Source organism: Plectropomus leopardus, chromosome 2 (assembly GCF_026936395.1).
Source record: "Plectropomus leopardus strain MGB_pleo_1.0 chromosome 2, ASM2693639v1, whole genome shotgun sequence".
NCBI classification, from domain to species: domain Eukaryota; kingdom Metazoa; phylum Chordata; class Actinopteri; order Perciformes; family Serranidae; genus Plectropomus; species Plectropomus leopardus.
The window spans coordinates 37686566-37706723 of NC_142177.1; the positions used below are offsets into that span (position 1 = coordinate 37686566).

Sequence of the window (20158 nt, forward strand, 5' to 3'; positions counted from 1 at the left end):
GACTTTGGACCAGCAAAGCTATTTTTAAATTATTTGCTTCATTTTATGCAAATATTGGTCTGAAAAGGCATCATTCAATGATGATGAAACTTTATTCCTTTTTAAAAAAAATAATAACATTTTTGTTTTAATATTCTTTTCCCAATAGAAAAAAAAACTTTAAATCCTCAAAAATAAAACCTAAAACTTGCATGGCATTTTTTTTGCTTGTAAAAACTGTTAAATGGAAGTTTTGAGTACGTCCATCCATATTCTCAAGTGATGCTTAGCCACGCAAGATGTATGCAGATGTGCCTCGTGCTGTCTGGCTGTCTACTGGACGATAATAACAATGCAGCTGGCTCTGTCCGGCTATGTTCTCATCTCACATCATCCTGCCATGATCCAGATTGATGCAGGTATGCCAAAAGCACTGACAGAGGGAATGTATTTGAAAAGTTAACAATGAGAATGGACTGGGTAGCCCCTTTTTAAACACAGTGTCAAGCTATAAAATGGTAAGACATCCACAACGGCTGAGCCTTTATATTCAGTTACAAAAATACATACTTACAGATCCTTTTAGAAGCAAAAAAATTACATGATTTAGTTTAGATATATTTACAAGTAACTTGTGTCATTATGTACCAGCCAACTGTGGACCCTGTTGCTTTATACTACACAAGTGTGGACCTCTTTTTGCCTGTAGAGTAGATCAGCAAATAAAATGCATTCCTGTGATTATAGAGAAACAAAACATATGTACATTGTAAGATTGACAGAAATCTAGTGCTTCTAGTGCATCTAAAAAAACTCAAAGTGAGTTTTGGAGGATTGAGCTAATCTCAAGGTTAAGTTAAATTCTGATAATAAACTAATTTAAGCAATTCATTAAAATTAGTAAAGATCTTGCTGGTATTTTCTCTCCACATTTTCTTCCTACCATTATTATTATTATTATTATTATTATTATTATTGTTATTGTTATTGTTATTTCTCCTTTCTTTAGATTTTAAAATATTTCCTTGCCCTCTGGGGAAGCCGTATTGTAAAACAGTATCAAGCTCGATGGTTAAGCCATCCACTAAAACTGAGCCTTTATAGTTTGTTATAAAATATTAGTTATAATTATAATAATCACAGTCATTGTAATCATAGTTGAGGAATAATTTTGAATTATTTAGGTGAGATTCTTTTTGTGTAAGTCTTATCTATCTCATTTTATTTATTCTTTACATGGTGGAGTGTGAACGCTACTCCATGCTATCCAAGAGGAACTAATTGTCATTATGTACCAGCCAACAGTGGACTCATGTTACATTATCCTATGTTTGGACATGTTTTCTATAATGTGCACCCACAAACAAATTACATTTCTATGAGTACAGACTGAGAGTGTATATTGAAGTATATTGAAAAACTGATTGACATTCAGTGCACGTGAAAACTGGTCAGGTCAGTATCGTCAGGGACTGAACAACTTTAAAGGTCTAGTCAAAGGTCTGATGTTACATCATTTTACATAATTAAACCGAAAAAAGAAAAAAATCTTACTGCTGATCATTTTATGTAAAGGTTTATTCTGCTTGGATTATAGTTTTCTTGCTTTTTTTAAGGCTCTAAAATACTGATTTCTCTCCGGCCTTCTGGGTAGCCCTTTATTTTATTACAGTATAGAGCTTAAAACTTATGAAATCACCTAAAGCCCTGAATTTTAATGCAAAAGACTAATAACAAATCACGTTTCAGGAGACTGGTGTCTTTATTAACCCTATCATGCTATTTGTATCATATTTGATACATTACATTCTGTGGCCTTCATGTCACCCACATTAACATTACTAAAGCCTGTTTAACGGCCCATCTGCAGTCTGAAAGGCTGCTGGGGAGAGGAGTGTTAAAAGCGACGTGTGTGAATGGGTCGTTCAAATACCAGCTCCAACCAGGAGGGAGAGCTCTGAATATGGATATAAACACTCACACACTTTGTCCCCTCTGGCAAAATCTGAAAATTTCACCAGAGGCCATAACATATGATTTTATGGATGATTTAGAGCATGTCCAAGTGGGGACTTAAAAATGTCCCTGTTAGTTTTGTTGTTCCTCTGTTGGTGACTGTGTAACGATGAGTATGTTCCCTGTTATATATATAAAGTGCACACACACAACCACACACACACACACACACACACACACACACACACACACACACACACACACACACACACACACTAGGTAGCAGCCATTCCCTGCAGAGCCATATCTTCTTCTGTATCTGACATTCCATGGCTGGATGGGCAGCAAGATACAAACGCGCGCACACACACACACACACACACACACACACACACACACACACACACACACGGTTGACTTGGGTCTTTCGCAGTGTCATCATCTTCAGTCTGAAAACCTGTAATTCTCTCTCTCTCTCTCCTCTCTTTCTCTATATCACACATTCTTTCCCCCAAAGATCCATTTCTGGAAATAAATGGTAAAGCTAAATGGAAGGATGGCAATCTGACAGAGAATCTGGACCAGATGCTGTAGTCACAGAAAAAGGTTCCCCAAAAACTTTTGAAAACAGTACTTTTCCTCCCTCGTCCCCTTTGTGAGGAAATAGGTTGACTGCCACCATAGGGCCAATCTAATCCTAAGTGCTCTCTAAAATAGCTTTCTACTGGACCTGCTGCCGAGAATTTCCAAGTAGATGTGGAACAAAACCTCCCGTTCCCCCTGCAGGGCCTAGTCAGGGCTTCTCACTACAGGATAAGTTGGTTTCTGCTCAGAAGTATTCATAAACTGTGCCGTCATCTGTCAGCCGCGTTTTAAATCAGGAGAATTTGCAATAACTGTGTGCACACACTGCAAAGAAACTTTCAGATATCATCACTGTTGTGAGCTATTTTGAGGCTACTAGAGGTGGGCTTTCAAAAGTGGTTTCAATTTAGTAAAATATCCACTCCATTATCCAAAATTTTCCTGTTAAAAGGTCAACATACTCACAACAGTGAGTACTGATTTACAATAAAAACAAAGTGATCCACACTGGAAATTGTTTTTGTACTTTAGTATACATAAGGTTCCAGAGTGCATAAAACAGCATCAAAATAGAGATTGTACATCAAAAAAGTGCCAGTGGATGATTCCCCACACCTCCAACAGAGGTCCTTGCCAAACCCCTGATGTCCTAAAATCCTCCAAATGTCTTAAAATCCTAGAAAGGTCCTGAAATTTTAGAAACATCCTAAAATCATAGAAATGTCTTGACATCCTTGGAATGTCGCAAAATTTGAAAATGTCCTGAAATCCAAGAAATGCCCTGAACTTGTAGAAATGTCCTAAAATCCTAGATAAAACCTGAAGTTCTAAAAAGGTTGTAAAATCAGAGAAAAACATCTTTAAATCCTAGAAACGTGTGTGGGGCTGCCGTGACTGGCGTCTGGCCTCCTGTAATTTTGCAGAGTTTCCTCCAAACAAAGACAGTTGTGTATCGCTGGTTTAAATAGTCCCCAGTCAGTTCTCATGGCTTTGCAGTAGAAACACTTCTCAGTCAGATTTCATTCCTCTACAGGTTTACAGTACTTGTCCTCATGTTATGATTGATGTCTTGCAGGCCTAGTTAGAGCGGAGAAAGACAAGAAACGAGAGCATTCACCTCCAATTACTGTCATCCAGATAAAGTGCTCAAGGCTCACTAACGAAGCTGGCGTCGTGCCCTTTTAACAAGCTTAAATCAATTAAGACAAAATGATCAATTTACCCCAGTAATTAGCCCGCGCATTAGCTGTTATTACCACGAAACACATTTATTCGTCAGTTCTCTTGCTCTCTTTCTTCACCTCCACTCCCTCTCAAGACCATGCACTTGAATCAAAATGGGAAGTGTGCAATCAGCTAAATTGAATTTAATTGATTAAATAATTAGACAGATTTAAATGAGTCAATTAATGAGTCAATTATAAGAGAACAGGCGTGAGGGGGGGTGGGTGGTGTCCCGTGGGTTTTTAGGGGTTTATTAATAACAGCAGGGATTTTAACGTCTTGGCACCAGGGAACCATAATCCCTCACTGTCTCTGTAACCCAGAAAAGCTACTCCAAGGAGACAGTCAGTCAGTCAGTCAGTCAGTCAGTCAGAAACTCAAACAGTGCCTCAGTCTACACTGAAGAGAAAGAAACTATAATACACAATGGGATGATGTCTCCTTTATGCACTGACTAAACTTCTAAAAAAAAATGTAAATATAGTAGAATATTTTTATTTATAACTTGACTGCAAAAAAAAAAACACAAAGAAAAAAATTTTCCAGTGTAGAAGTGTTTCAAAGTAAAACGCCCACTTCTGTCACATAATCCACTTCTTTACTTCTGCACACACTGTATGTTGATTAGAGACGATAATTAAAATGAGCCATTTTGGAGATTAAAACTGTAAAACTGTAGCACTTTTACATAGCAACTTTGAAATTTGGTTCAGTTATAGATCATACAGGTATGCACCAAGTTTAGAATCCGAAAAACAAAACATTTTAGTTTGTTCACTCTTAAAGACTTCATTTAGATTAAAAAATAAATTATATTAAATGTCTTAAATTTTTATAGAGAAAAGTAAATTAACATGTTTTTAATATTATTATCAAGTGTCTTTTTCAATTTAAACCTTTAATGGTTCTGTGAGGTTTACATGAAAAGTTAGCAAGTGTTAAAAATGTGTTTTTCAAATTGTTTATATGTTTTTTTGAAAGCGTACCTCAATTTATCTTAAAATAAAACTTGAATTGTACTGTTTTGTCAAAACTCCAAAAGACAAATCTCAATCAGTCATCACATGAATATTTCTCACAGAGCGTCATCATCAATTAAACACTGGTATGATGAATTTAAAATATGTTATTCATAAACATACATGTATATTTTGGCGTCATAAGGCCATGTTACATATATTTATATTTATGAAGTAGTTTAGAAATGGTTTCCCTTTTTTCCTTTATTTTTTTGAAGATTTTTTTCCCCCTAATGTTAGGCCTATGCATATTTTTTGGTAGAGCTCAGTAAATAAACTGATAAATAAAATGTGAAACACTATAGGAAGAAAGTTCTCCATGCTGCTCCATTTTTCCACTAACGCAGTAGAGGTCACCTGAAGCTTGCTTTTTGCTTTTTGCTCTGACACACGATCAGAGTGTTTTGCCATAGGAGTTTGAACAGGTGAAATGTGAGTGAAACAAAATGGTATTTCGGGTGTTGCATGTTGAAGGCCAGTGTTGCAAGTGAACAAAGTGCTAAATTATGTGATTTAAGTCTTCTGCAGAAAATTTGATTGTAAAAAAAACAAATAAAAACTGAGTGAAAACAAGGAAATTGTGCTTGGGATTTAGCACTCTGAGGTCTTGTTGTTGATAAAAGAGTTTTAAGTTTTCACAATTATGTGCATAGTTGCATTTTTGTGTGTGTATTCAATAGAAAAAACTTTAAGCAAAAGCATGTAAAGGCCTGAGAAAAGGCCCCGAACTACTGCAGAAAAGGGCTAAACCTTTACAGCATTCAAGATAAAACTCCAAACACGTCTTTGCTGGAGGCCTTGTAATTGTAGAGGATTAATTTTGATTAGTATGTGTGAGTAAAACATTTTTTCTCCATTTTCTCTCTTATAGGATTGAAACATTGTGCTGGAACTTTTGGCTGCAAACATCTGGTAAGTTTATATAAACTTAAAATCTTGGTGCTCTGTGTCTGTTGCGCTGGGAATAAATTAGATTTGTTTCTTTTGTCCCTGAAAGAGATTATCATGGAAGATTTATATATTTCTTGTGATTTGACATGAGGTAATGTCGGTGTCCTCCACCTTGCCCCAAAATAAAAATGTATTTAGTTAACTTTCCCTGGATGAAAAACTACTTCAAAAACAAAAGGAGTTTCAAAAGTTCCTTCCATCCCATTGATTATTTGATTTTTTTTTTTTTTTTTGCTCAGGTGGCTCATACTGCTTTTTCCTCTTTTAGATTGATTACAGTCTCCAGTAATGAGACAGCAGGGTTTAGAGTTTTTCTCATCACAAAGCGACAAGGTAAAAAATATGAAGGACACCCTCAATCAGTCATTCATATGGACTGTGTCAGTTTGAATAACTGCAGAGCGATCTGGTAAATATGGGAGGCTGGCTGCATTAATGCTAACTGATTGATATTTGAAATGGCCATGAAACAGTTCTGCTGTCATGCAAACTGATGTGCACGGCCTCGGCCAAATGAGCTTAAAAACTACTCTCAACAAACTCTTTCTACACAGGTTTTATCAGGCTGAATTACTTATTGGGTATGAGATGTATAGGTGCATTCTGTCCAATCTAATTGAGACATCAGAGATTTGTTCGAAATCCTCTCCTATGTAATGTGCTACTTTGCAAAGGATGCCAGCTGTAGTTAGGGTTTGGCCGGTGTGAACATGTTCAAACCGGTTTGATTTTAGTCTAAACTAGGGCTGGGTGATAAAACGATAACGATATCAATTGCGGTAAAACTTTTCCTTGATAGAGATATGAGACATAGTCGATAGAATGTCGATAGATGTCGATAGAACGCATTTCAGCCATGTTTTGACAGATAACACGAACAGCCAATGATAATAAGAAAAGCATTGCGGTGAACCAAATGCAGTGAACGACTTTGACTCTAGAACAGCTGAGTGTTTGACAGCCACAGCATTTCATTATCGTGAATCAAACATCTTATGGTCCAACAGCAGTGCAGTGAGACAGATTAAAAAAGCACGGACATTCCTAAGAGCCCGCTCCAGTGCGGACATGTCCTTTGCGTCATTGCGTGCAACCAATATGCACAGAGGTGGCTAATTATAGCGCCCATACCACTGATTCATCACATGTACCTCTAAACCAGGCATCACCAACTGGCGGACCATGGTCTGTATCCGGACCAAAACTTCGTCCTATCCGGACCCGTGGCAAAGATGTAATAAAATGTAAGAATGAGAACAATATTTTTTAGGGAGTAGTGCTCTGCAATTAATCAAAAAATAATGGAAGCCGACATTCAGAACCTTTTACCGACATAATATTGCCCATATAAACTTGGTGAATTAAGGATTTATTTTCACCAAACTGGAACTGGTGATTGTTTGAGTGGTGGACGTACTAACTAGATTAATAGCAAGTGTAACCAAGATAGTTTGGGTGAGTTTTATTTGATTTTTTTTCTGTCGAGTTGAAATGATGTGTTCTTTATAATGAGTTAACAAGTCAGCTAAGCCTCATCAGTCTTCTGTGACTGAGAAGAAGTAGGTGTACAGTTGTATTCTTCTGTTGAATGTGGAAAACAGGTGTGAGACTGTTCCTCACATTTTTGGGGTTTCTATTGTGTATTTATTGCATATATGTTTACTCTAGTGAAATTTCCTGAAGTTATGAGAAATATCACATGCTGTCCAAGCTCAATCAGATGCATTCAGATGCATTCAGATGCAAATATATATGAAAATACCATACTTGCCAGCTTTTAACATTGTGCAACAAGATTTTGTTTCTTTTGCTATTAGAAATTGTGTTAAGTTTGAGTTTTGGGCTAATGATATAACATTTAGACAAATGTATGTATTTAACATCTCATTTTGCTCAGCATACTCAGTTTCTAATTAAGTAGACAACACTTCACATTGTTTCGAACATTTCAAAATGTAAAAGACTGTATTGAGTCACTGGAATTAAACCACACTGATCTCTCACAAAGGAGACAGTATGAGGAATACTGAGAGTGCAATGTTACATTTTATAGGTCTCAGTCTCGACTGAGAGCCTGTCTGGACTCTGTGTTGGCTCGACCTTGAGAGTGCTCAGATTTGGACTTAGGTGGTCTTGACCACAGCTGTGGTAGCTACACTTTCTGGTGTGTGTGGAATATCAACAGGGCTCTGTGATTAAAAAAAGGTAGTGGTGGTGAAAGAATGTGCTACATCCATTCCTAGAAACACTAGTCTTTGTTTAGGAGTGAACACAGACTTCTCTCCAAATGTCGGAAAACATTTTTCACTGCTTTCAGACCGTCCAAACAGCTCCTCTGAGAGATTTGTCACTTTATGTACAGTGATGTGTGTGTGTGTGTGTGTTTAACTCTCTCTGCTTAGTGTACAATGATCTATAAGCTGCCAGCTAAATTAGTAAGAGCGCAGTAGGGAGGGCACAGCAGACATCCTTTGATCCCTTGAAAGTAAGACAGAGAAAGGTTTGGAGTCAATGTTATTATGGAACAAAGTATTTCTCCTTTTCTCTAAGAGTTTTTAACACACAGACACACACACACACACACACACACACACACACACACACACACACACACACACACACTTATGATTAGATGTGGTTTTCGACCTCTTGGATATGTCTCACATTTAACTGCAAGCATGCAACTATGAGTGCACAGAAAACACTCACACTATGAGGCTGTTAAGGCCATTCAACACAGACACACACATACACATACACACACACACACACACACACACACACACACACACACACACACACACACATACAGAGAGAGAAAAACACAAACTCTCCTCTGCCATCCTGGGGTTATGTCAGTCTTTGATGTGTGAGGAGGGAGTTATTACAGCTGGGAGTGTCAAAGCTGCTGACAGGTGAAGTGTGTTTGTGTGTGTAAATATATGTGTGTAGTCAGGATAAGTGTGTTTTCCCTGTGCATGTGTGTGTGTTTCCACACCATCTGTAAATTATGAATGTGCACTTTGTGACCACTGTAATAACTGCATTTTTTCATTGCATGTTTTCAGTTCCATTATTTTGCATTTCAAAACAGTTATGATGTTGACAAGGTAAAGCAATTCTTACCAGATTGTCTTAATTAAGAATCAAATGGCAGCCAAACTTGCTTGTGACTAGCATAAAGCGGGCATGAGAGACCAAATCCATTTTCATTTAGATATCTCGAGGTCAGAGGTCAAGGGACCCCTGTTAAATGATCATGTAGTTTTGCCATCGCCAAAATTTAGATATTGGAGCATTATTCAGCCTCCTTCTAGTTTTGGATGATACCCGTGTCATCACTCTTAGCTTTAAAACTCAGCCCAGTTGAGCCTTTTGATGTCAGCCGGTGAGTAATGCAATTTTAAAAAAAATATAACACTGTATGTATGGACTTTAATCACATCGCAATTAATAAATTTGACTCCACAAACATCCAGATCAGCAGTTTTTTCTCTTAACCATGAAAGCTTCACACATATGAAAGACAATTTCATGTGTGTGAAGCTTAAAAACAATTCCAGAAATTAATGAAACAAATGACAGGATTTCAGTACACGTGACGGTCATCCTGCCTCCCACAGGACAATTGCGGCTTCCAGTGAGCAGCAACGGGCACATTACCATTTTCATGACTATAACAGGATAAAATAACGTTAGCTACTGTATGCCTAATTTCAAAACTACAACACTGACACTAGTAGAGCACGTATGGGAAAAGTTGTGTGCTGTTCTTGGCGGTGGAAACTCAAATCCTCTCATTGACCACTCTGTTTCAGTGGAATTATCAGTTCTGAAGGACAGGACTTACATAAACAATAACCACTGGAAGACGGAAGAAGTTATAAAAGTAGGACACAGTTTCCCTGTCTTATTAGTGTTAAGTGTTAACGTACACTTGATGCTGAAAGTGACGGCATGTTTATCTATATTGCAAATATTGTTTAAATTCTGTACTCCATTCAAATCACCACTGGCAGGCCAACACGTTTTCATAGCAACTCGTCACATGGTGCAACTCGTCACATGGTCCAACTCTCAGTGATCTTCCACGTCTACTTATAATGTTTTTGGTATCCTTCTGCATCAACTGTTTACTCTCCGGGATGCCATTACGGTGGTGTCAGCAACACATGATGGATGGGATGAAGCAGCGAGGTCTTCATGTTTACACAACAGTGCAGACTGTCATGTTGGTTGGGATTAGGCAACAAAGGTGCAGACACTTAGGTTTAGGCAAAAGAGGCACATATAATATATATAATATAATATAATATAATCTAATAACAACACCAATGGTTCTGTCCGAGCCACCCAGCCGCGTTCCAGCTGGATGAGGAAGGTGGCTTTTGGAGTCACACTCATACACTGAAAGCACTGACAAAGTGGCGCTGTTTGGCGAGTTTGGAGTGAGAATGGGCTGGGAAAATGTGGGTTTATGAGCAGGTTGTAGTATTTTTTGCCATCATGTTTCATAGCCTCCTGAATAATTATATATATATATATATATATATATATATATATATATGGCTGTTATTCCACATAAACACATAAATTTTGTCTTTTGCAATGCTGATGCACGAGTTTAGCTCAAAGCACGGCTGTTCCTGAGCCAAAAGCACAGAGCTGCTAGCACTGCTGTCGACTCATAGTGCTGTTAAATAGTAAAGAGATGTCTGATGAGTCTCATTACAGTGGAAAACAGCATTTCCAACGCCTGCGATCAGATGACATCTGTTTTTGTACACAGTGTCAGAACACTTTTTCAAATATAGCTATTCCTCAAACATGTCAAAGAGACAAACATGACGCTTGAACACGTATACAAACTCATCCTCAGCCACAGATGGTCAGTCAATCTTCAACGTCATTAATGAGCTTGTGTCATTTGCATAATGCATTTAAAATTAAAGCGAAAGCTTCTGGATCAGCAGTCAGACATTTGTCTTAAATTGTGACTTTGGGAATAAATTATCTTTTTGAGGTTTTCACCATTTACAGTCCCGTCATGCTTATTTCTTTAATGGAAAAGTTGACTGGGCAAATAAAAGGGAGGGAGTTTAGTGAGACTTTTTAAAAACCTTTTTCTTCCGAGTCATTAAAAGCAAAACATTGGGTTGAAATACATGATAGGTAGAAATGATGTGGAAATGTTATTTCTTTGTTCAGTTATTTTAACATCTGCCATTGAAAAACACAGGGAAAGGCCCCCTCTGACAGTGAAGTGTTGGTTGAAAGGAATTCAGACTACAGAGACAGATTTATAAAGGCTTTTAGGCAGCAAAGTTGAGGTATAGACAGAGGCAAGAAGGTCAATCCTGAGATACATGCAGAAATATAAAAGACTTTGAAAATGCATGCCGTCAAACATCTTTGGATTTTCAGTGGTAAATATATTTATATTTAACAATGCGGCATTCAAAACCATCAGCAAGTCAGGTTTTGGTGTTTGGTCCTTTGAATCAAATCAAAGAAGTAAAGCAAAGAGCAGAAAAAGAATGAATCAAAGTGCAAAGCCTTCTTTCTAAAGCCATGATTTAGCAGCATCAAAAAGTCATACAGGCTGAAGTTCACCATAGAAGACACAAAGCCATGATTTCTCTGCTTGCTGTAGATTCAATAGACCTAAATGCAATGCTTTTTAAAAACATGGCTTTAGAGTGTTACATAAAAGTTAATCCAGTAAATGTGGGAAACTATTAAATGAAGAAAAGTATAGGTAGCAGGACAAAACAAAAATAGGATTTCGGACACATCGTTTATTTTTTTGGAGCTGGACCATTCATTAGGAGCAAAGTTGGAATATATATATTGTATGGTTATTTATAGAGCAGTTGGAGAAGGGACAGAGCAGCAGAACATCAGGTGCATTTAAAGTGAAACTTAACTGTTCAGTCTGCTGGGTCTAAAAGTTTATTTTCACTTACAAACAACTGCTTATCTCATCCATCAATGTAATCTTATCAGCTGTTAGTGGATCAACCGATCAGTGATCCAACCCGCCAGTGACAAACTGCCGCTAAGGAAAAAAATAAGTCATGGTCTCTGTCTGTACTACATTCATGGAACCACAAAAATGTCCGAATTTACAGAGAACAAAGAATGATACAAAGGAACAGACAGGCATTTAAAAGATGCAAAACCAAAACAAAACAAAAGGCCAAAAGAATTGGAATTATTGCAATCCCAAATCACTGTTGTTTCAAACCATTTTGTTCATAGACACTGTGAGTATGTCCTGTGTTTTTTAAATGATTGCAATATTTCTCAGAGCTAAATGTCATTATGGGGCAGCTGTGGCTCAGGTGGTGGCTTAGGCAAGATACTAACCACAAATTGCTCCTAGTGTTGTTTGAATGTGTATGAATGGTCAAAGACAGCGTAGGAGGTGGCACCTTGTAGGGTAGCCTTGGCCACCAGTGTGTGAATGTGTGTGTGAATGGGTGACTGTGACCAGTAGTGTGAAGGTGCTTTGAGTTGTCGTACGACTAGAAAAGCGCTTAATAAGTGCATTTACTATTTGTTATGGCACTGTTTTTAAGCACCTTCACTTCAGTTTAAAGGTTTCTAAGTAAGTTACAGGGATACTTCACTGATTTTCAACCACCTTTGCGCCGTTCTGACTTGATCTATGACGTTTTGGCATTGATGCCTGCTCTGTGGGGTTTTGTTCTTATCTTTTTTTGCTGCTGCTGCTGCTCTCCCTGCCTCAGGAACATGTGCTGTTCCTGTTTAATGCTTTCCATGTAAGCACGTGGAAGGGCAGGGGGTCCCCAAAACAGAGCCATACCGCCAAATGCTAATAACTGCAATAAGCTAAATCTAAAAGCTGTTAAGAAGTGTTTTTCTTAAGTGGTCTGAATGTGGGTAGTATGTGTAGATGAAGTATGGTAAACTTTCCGACATCTAACCAGTGCCTAGATATCCCTCCTCCCCCCAAAACTGAAACTCTGCGGTGTTTCGCTGGCTCTTGGCTGTCGCTTGAACTACGGGCTGTACTTCTGCATTTTCGTATTGGCCACCAACCATTCTGCCGCCACCACACACACAAAGAGTATACAGCTGATCAAGTGACAGACCCAGCCCTCCCTCTGTCTCTCAAACTCTGACTGAAATTTGATCAAAGGGTAAAATTAGGTAATGCTGATTGAATGTAAATCAAGATTATGTTAATGTGCCGCCTATTTCTTGCCTAAAATGTTTACAGAAATGTGTTTCAATGCCCTGTTTTGATGTAATGGCAAGAGTTTGTGAACAAGCAGCGGGCCCCACACTGCTTCCTGCACAGTGACAATTAAGGCCGAAAAAAAACCCTGATCAAATATAAACTAAGATTCTGTTACTAAGTTGCATATTTGTCACAACAAATGTTTTCAGAAACATGATTTAGCTTAGTGTTTCACTGAGATCTGACCGGCCGCCATTGTTTCACAAAGATGAGTCCACATTACGTCACCCACCAGTGGGAGCATTTATTGGTCTGATCAGGCACTTAGCATTCTGGTAGTAGTAGGATTTTTACCTCTTGAGTAAAAGCACCCTTGTTTTTTCTGGTAATGTAGCACCAATTTCAAAAGTTTTTGCGTCTTTCTACTGCGCAGATGGCCTAGTTTTATGAGAGGACCCCGTTTATATCAGTGAAATAATTCTTCATGTAGCTCACATTTTGTCAGAAAAGTTTATATTCTTCAGAGATTGTCTTTAAACACCCCACATTTTTGTATTTTTGTTTTTGGAAACATTTTTAGGTCTCTAGGACTTGGATTTAGACACTTACTTATTATCTCGCCATCTCTGTTTCTCTCCCCCTGTTTCTCTTTCTGTCCCACACACACACACACACACACACACACACACACACACACTTGTCCTCCTCCATGGGATACCCTCTCATTGTCTTTCTCCTTCTCTCAGCTCAGCTTGTCTCTCACAAATCTAATTTGATCTTTTATTTGGGAAGGAAGCCAGTCTGCTTCAGGCTGTGTGTGTGTGTGTGTGTGTGTGTGTGTGTGAGTGTGTGTGTGTGAGTGTGTGTGTGTGTGTGTCTGTGCGTGTGTGCCTGCGTGCGTGCGTGTGTTAACTCTCATAACCTTGAACCTACCTGTTGTTGCGATCAGCTCTGGGGAAGTCCGGTTCTTGCCCAAATCTCCTGTGTCCCATCATTGGCTGAGCTAGGACCGTTGGACAGTATTCACTGCCTCTGATTGGTTCACATGGTGATGGGGGACATTGGAGATGCCACAGGAGATGAGAGGAGAAAGAAATAGACGGGGACATAGAACAAGGAACAAGAGGATTGGAGTTAGAAATACAAGAGACAATAATAATCTTCAGAATGACAAAGTCTGCAGCAGGAAAAACACTTTCCTTCTAAATGCTTTTTTCTTATTCTATTCTTTCTGTTTATCCCTTCATCCATTTTTCATTCCCCACTACAGCTTGATGCTAAAGCGCCCCACTTAGACTTGTGATTGTCCTATCAGCGGTGTGTTCTACCAGCGAGTCTCTCAACATTCTTGTGTCTATTATTACCTACCCACAAGGCATCACTCCACCGTGGGCAAGAGCAATTTAGCCCCTTTTCATGCAAAGTGTTTACCAATGTGTGGGAATGAGCCCGGATCGATAGCGCATCCCTGTTTCTCTTAACGTCTTTTAACACCAGACTCCCCACGCTGCTCTCAGCCCTGTAATTGTTTCTCTTGGTTTCGTGGAAAATCAATTCAGCAATGATTGGATCCCCCGCCCTGACCCAAGCCTCTCTTAAATGTCTCATCGTGCTGTGGGTGATACATACATACACATCTGTCTAAGTCATTTATCAAGTCGATGTTTGTCCACTCACTCTGCATTTAGCCGTTCCTTTTTCACTATATCTGTCTGCTGAATAATTTGCTAATCTGATGGTGTATCTGTGAATAGATACTTGTAAGAACAGGAATAAACAAGAAAAGCCTTTAGAGGAAGTGCAAACTAAAGACCTTTGTAGAAAAAATCCATCAATTCTGTCCACAAGTGTTGGATGCTCTAAACGAAATACAATCAGGTGTTTAGTTTATTTTGTTTACAACTCCATAAATGATTTCATGCGGTTTCATTTGACGAAAGGCCTAAAAGAGATGGCATCACATAATGTACACGCTTAGATATGAATGTACTAAGTAGAACCATGTAGGCTTTTGGCTTGTACCCATAGAGCAGGACTCGGGAATCTGCATCTCTGGAGCCCCTCCCTGGTGGCTCCCTGTGCTTTGATAAAAAAATATGAAAATTAATAATGGTTATTAACATTTTTAATTTAATTTGTCATTGTTGTAAGCATAGACTGTATATAATGATGGATGACGCGCCCCAACCTACCCGGCAATGCTTAAGTGAAGCTAAAATACGGCAGCTGCTGTCAATCATGGAAGAAAATCCCCTTTTTGTGGAACCGAATAACTCAATTAAAACGGACTTATCAGAAAAACGATCCCTTTAACAGACAGCAGGGTGATGAGTATTACCTTCAGTGACAGAAACTATCGTTGAGAAAAACATTTTTTGGCATGTACTTTGAGTTTTAGTTTGGTCTGTGTCCCTTTCACCAACATTGAGGGGCGGGCTTTATGACCTTTACCGCAGACAGACACCACGGGACGATCGAGATTGAAAACCTTTACTTTGAGGGAACTGTCATGTTACTTCAATTTAAAAAAATGTTGTACATTTTGACAACTAAAATGTACATATGCATATTTACCTCGATAGTGCCGACTAGTCTCATAGAGGAAAACTGCCAATTTAATCGGAGACTTGGACAGATTCTTTTGCAGCAGCATCAACCGCAGACGCAGAAGGATACCTAGAGCGTAATATGTAGACATTGAAGTCCACTGCAGAGCAGCAAAATGTGATGACTTGGGATGAGGAACTGTCTCATCCATACTGTCTCTCCTTTTAATATCGGTGTTTGTAGTTCTCAACTTCTTCCTCCAAGATTTTCCACCTCTTTTTCAGTTGCATCCTGCCAAGTACACACCCGCGCTCCCTCTCTGTTTGTTTCTGATAGTCAATCTTGTGCCAAAAAAAGGCAAACACACACACACACACGCGCACACACACTCTCTCTCTGCAGCTCCTCACACTTCCTTTTCTGCACTCTCACTTCACACTTCTCAGCGCTGTCCTCCAAGACTTCTCTTTGAATGTCTTAGATCAAATAGAGTCCTAGTAACATCTGTCTGTCCCTCCGTCTCTTCATCTCTATCTGTTTTTGGCTCCCTTCATACCAGCGGCTAAGTCAGGGCCTTGGGGTGCATATGGGGGTCAAGATTTTTGAGTGATGAAAGAATCTGGCAGAAATCTCATGATTGCAGAAACTCTGAGTCTCTTCTCCTGTGACTGTGCTGGGTCATTGAGTGGGAAAGAGAGGCACATATTAAATCTGCAGACAATATGGACAATTACTGACGTATTTTTTTACTGGTACGTTTTTGAGATGGTTGTGGAAGAAGAAAGGAATTGGCACACACAAAGAAAAAAAAAGAGGAAAAAAACTCTTATCTACAATACGCCTTCCAACATGGAAATATTAACGGGTGCAAATATTACCCAACAAATGTTCGCTTGGATTCAGTAACAGGTCTATTTCACTGAAGGCAATTTATTCCTCATGTTTGCCGCTTTTCAAGCCATCGCCTCCTTTTGAAGGCTTAGAAAAGGTTGAGAATCACAGCTAAATACACACAAGTTTGCCTTTTCCTCCTTCTATCCCAGCTTCAGATTTCAATTCCACATAGTATGAAAATCTACTATTTATTACCCCTCTCCCGTGTGAAAAAGGAGAGGATTTTCTATCCTCCCGCCGACATGACCTTCTTTCGCTCTGTGATTGTCTCTGCAAGCTTTGAAAACTGTGATCGCGGGTCTTTCAGGGGAGTTTTAATACAAAGCTCTGGAATAATGCCTGTAAAATAAGTATTTTCTGGCTGTATCAATCTCTTCTGAGGAGGGGAGAACTGGGAGTGAGTCAGGTATTGCAGTGTAATTGAAGGATCCCTTGGAGGACTTTCGTAATAAACCAAAACCCAGGCTCGGATGTTTTGCAGAATTGGGCTCTTTTGTGTGTTCATGTTGAAGTATGTCCTTCAGAAAGAAAGCGTGTAATCGCTGATTTGTGCAGTAAGCCCAGGTATTATATGGTGCCAGATACCGAACATTTCTCCACCTGCTTGCTAGAAGTTTTGCATTTGAAAAAAAAGTGAAGGTTCTGCGTTCCTTTTTTGTCAGAAATGTGCCTAAAATATGCAGTTTCATGACGACACAAAAATGCCTGGGGTCGAAAACAGAAATTGCTTCAGAATTTAGATTTGCATGTACATGATGCATATGTAATCAACATGTTGGTTTGACATTTAGATTTTGTGTATGTACTTTGGGCTTTGACATTTAGCTTTGGGGAAGTTGAAAGGTTATTTTTTTTTTACCAGTTTCTCTAGCTGTCCCTCGGTGAGCAAGTATTCTCAAAGTTATTGTGGTTCTTTTTATTCTCTATACTTGGTAGAGAGGAGGTCTTTCAACTTTTAAATTATTTTAGAGGTGATCCGTATTTAAGTGTCTGTTATATTTATTGGTACATGTTGCATACATATTTTTTTAAGAAAAAGATTAAATATAAGAGGCTGAAGCTTGTCAAGTGGAAGACTTGGTTGGCTCTGGTGCAGGTACTGACATCATGTTCTCATTTCCAGCTTGTCAGATACTAGGGTTGTCTCATGCCCCTCGGTATGCGATACCAACGCCAAAGGCACCCATTGGAGTTTCTTTTACTCCTTTTCAACTAATTTGGAACCAGTTCTGTTGTGGTTCCTGCGCCTAATTTTGAATCGTTCATTTTAACCAAAAAATAAATTGGTTCAGACCTTGAAAAACTTGGTTCTCTGCTAGAACCGAAAAAGCTTTTTTTTTCTTAACCTGAAGTATGAACTGTGACAACATCAGTGGGTCTGTCACTTTCTACAGGTTAAAAAAGCAGATAGAAGAGGCAAGAATAGAGAAGTGCAGTGAAAAATTTTCAGAAAAAAGAGAGAGCAGTGGTTTCATAAATTATGGGTTGATGCCTTTCAAAAATTATATATATATATATATATATATATATATACATATATATATACATATATATACATATATATATACATATATATATATATATAGCTGATAGCTGAAATAAAAGAACAAAAGTTTGCTGGTAATCAATGTTATCTGTGATTTTGCCTTGACTGTTAATTTCTACATACATTGTGCAGCACCCTCCGTTGATGATCATCCTTGATTACAATAAATTCACTAAATACCACCAAGGTTTCAAAAGTCCTGCACGAAACTGGTTCAAGAACCAGAGCTAATTTGGTGAAAAAACAGCAAATGGGAGGCACAGCTATCTACTACAAGAAACTCATCATAACATAGGTTAGGTTTAGAAAAAAACATCATGTCTGGGGTTAAAATACATAGGTATGTAAGTTACGTTAAGTTACAAAGTATAGAATAGAAAAGAACAGAAAAGAATAGAAAAGAACAGAATCGAATATATATTTATTGTCCACCAGGGTGGAAATTTGTCTTCGGCCCACCAAACAAAGAAGACAGCACAAAAAGAAAAAAAAAATGCAAACAATCGGTTAGTAAAAACGGAGCACATAAACAGGTCATTAGGGACACTTAACATCAACATTTACTGGGTTTCACACAGGACACAAACAGCTGTCTCCTGAGTGAAAGTCTGTATGAAAGTCATGTTTGACCCATCTGCCACCTCTTCTTTCTCCTCTGCACGGTCTATCTTGTTCATTTTACCACTTCAGTGTCTCTGTGAGGCAAATATTGCCGTGGGTTTACATGAATTTAGGTGAAAGTCTGATGCTTCTCATAGAGACGCCAATGGGTGCCTTCAGTGTCCGTATCACATGACAAGGGGCTGTTTGTGCTGTATAAATAGCAAAACAGTCCCATGTTGATGCAGTTAACATGGATCCTACTTAGTTTTCTAAATTGGGTTTGATTGCTTGTTGGTTCTGATTACCACACATGCCCAGGCAATAAAGTCATGCTGTATTGATGCCCATAGACAGTTGGAAAGCACTTGCTATAAATGCAGAATGGTTAAACAGATATGACTACAAAATAATTTAACTCTGCAGTGAAAGTGTTTGGCTGCTAAGAAAGGCAAAAATATTTCTTAAAAAGAGTGGCAGAGTTACTGACCCTGAAAACTCAAAAATAACATCAATAACAAATTACTGGTGCTGACAATGCTGCAGCATCAGAGAGAAGTGCTTCAGATGGAGTTAAATCTGGAAAGTGAGCAGTGGCAGTTTGGACACTGATATAACTCCAGCAGCAGGATGTCCATCAGACGATAAGCTCGCACCTTAGGCTATATAATAATATGGTGACTTGGTCTGCTGTTGACAGCAGCTCTCTGCCTGCACTGTCCAAGTCTTCCAACAGGCTCTCACGATGCTCATGATGTGCTCTCTTGGTAGATGTATGTACCTCTGATGATTATTTTGGTCAGAGAGCAAAACAGGGACATCTTCAACCAACTGACCATTGTGTTACTTTGATCATGAAGCCCTTATAAAATGGTTAAAGTCCCTCTCTACCAAAATATGTTTTTCTTATGTTTATGTCCTCAAAAATGTCTGACATCAGCTTGTATACATACAAGTGTGTCACTAGAGAGGTGTCATATTACTGATATATTACTACTGATAGGGGTAATATTTGTGCATTTTACAAAAATCTGAGATTCAAATGTACCCCAGGCCAACTGCACAAGGTACATCACCTAGTATGAAAGACAGTTCCTGTCTAATATAGGAATTTCATCAACGGGGGAATATAATTTAGTAAACATAAGGTGCCAGAGTTAATCAGAAAGCATCAATATAGGAATTGTTCATGTAAAAACATGCATGTGGCAGATCCCCCACACACCCCGCCTGAGGTTGTAGCTAAAGCCCCTAATGTACCAAAATCGCAGAAACATCCCAAAATCCTTGAAAGGTCTTAAAATCCTATAAATGTCCTAAAGTCCTAAAAATGCTCTAAAATCTTAGAAATGTCCTTAAATCAAAGAAACATTATAAAATCCTAAAAATGTCCTAAAATCTCAGAAATGTCTTAAAATCCTAGAAATGTGCTAAAGTCCTAGAAACATCCTAAAAGATATCCTAAAATATTAGAAATGCTCTAAAATCCTACAAACACCCCAAAATCAAAGAAACATCCTAAAATACTAAAAAAATCCTAAAATCCTAAAAATGTCCTAAAATGTAAAATCTCAGAAATGACTGAAAATCTCATAAATGCTGCAAAATCCTACAAATGTTGTAAAATTCTCCAAATGTCCAGAAATCCGA

General features: G+C 38.4%; 1 long non-coding RNA gene across 4 annotated transcripts in view; it reads left to right on the forward strand.

Annotated features, from left to right (window-relative positions):
* LOC121960480 (uncharacterized) overlaps positions 1–20158 on the forward strand; it is a 133118-nt gene that overhangs the window by 21992 nt on the left and 90968 nt on the right. For all 4 annotated transcript variants that reach the window (XR_015775028.1, XR_015775027.1, XR_006106987.2 and 1 more), the window contains exon 3: positions 5635–5675. This is a non-coding gene — a long non-coding RNA (uncharacterized LOC121960480). The remainder of the gene's footprint in view (positions 1–5634; positions 5676–20158) is intronic.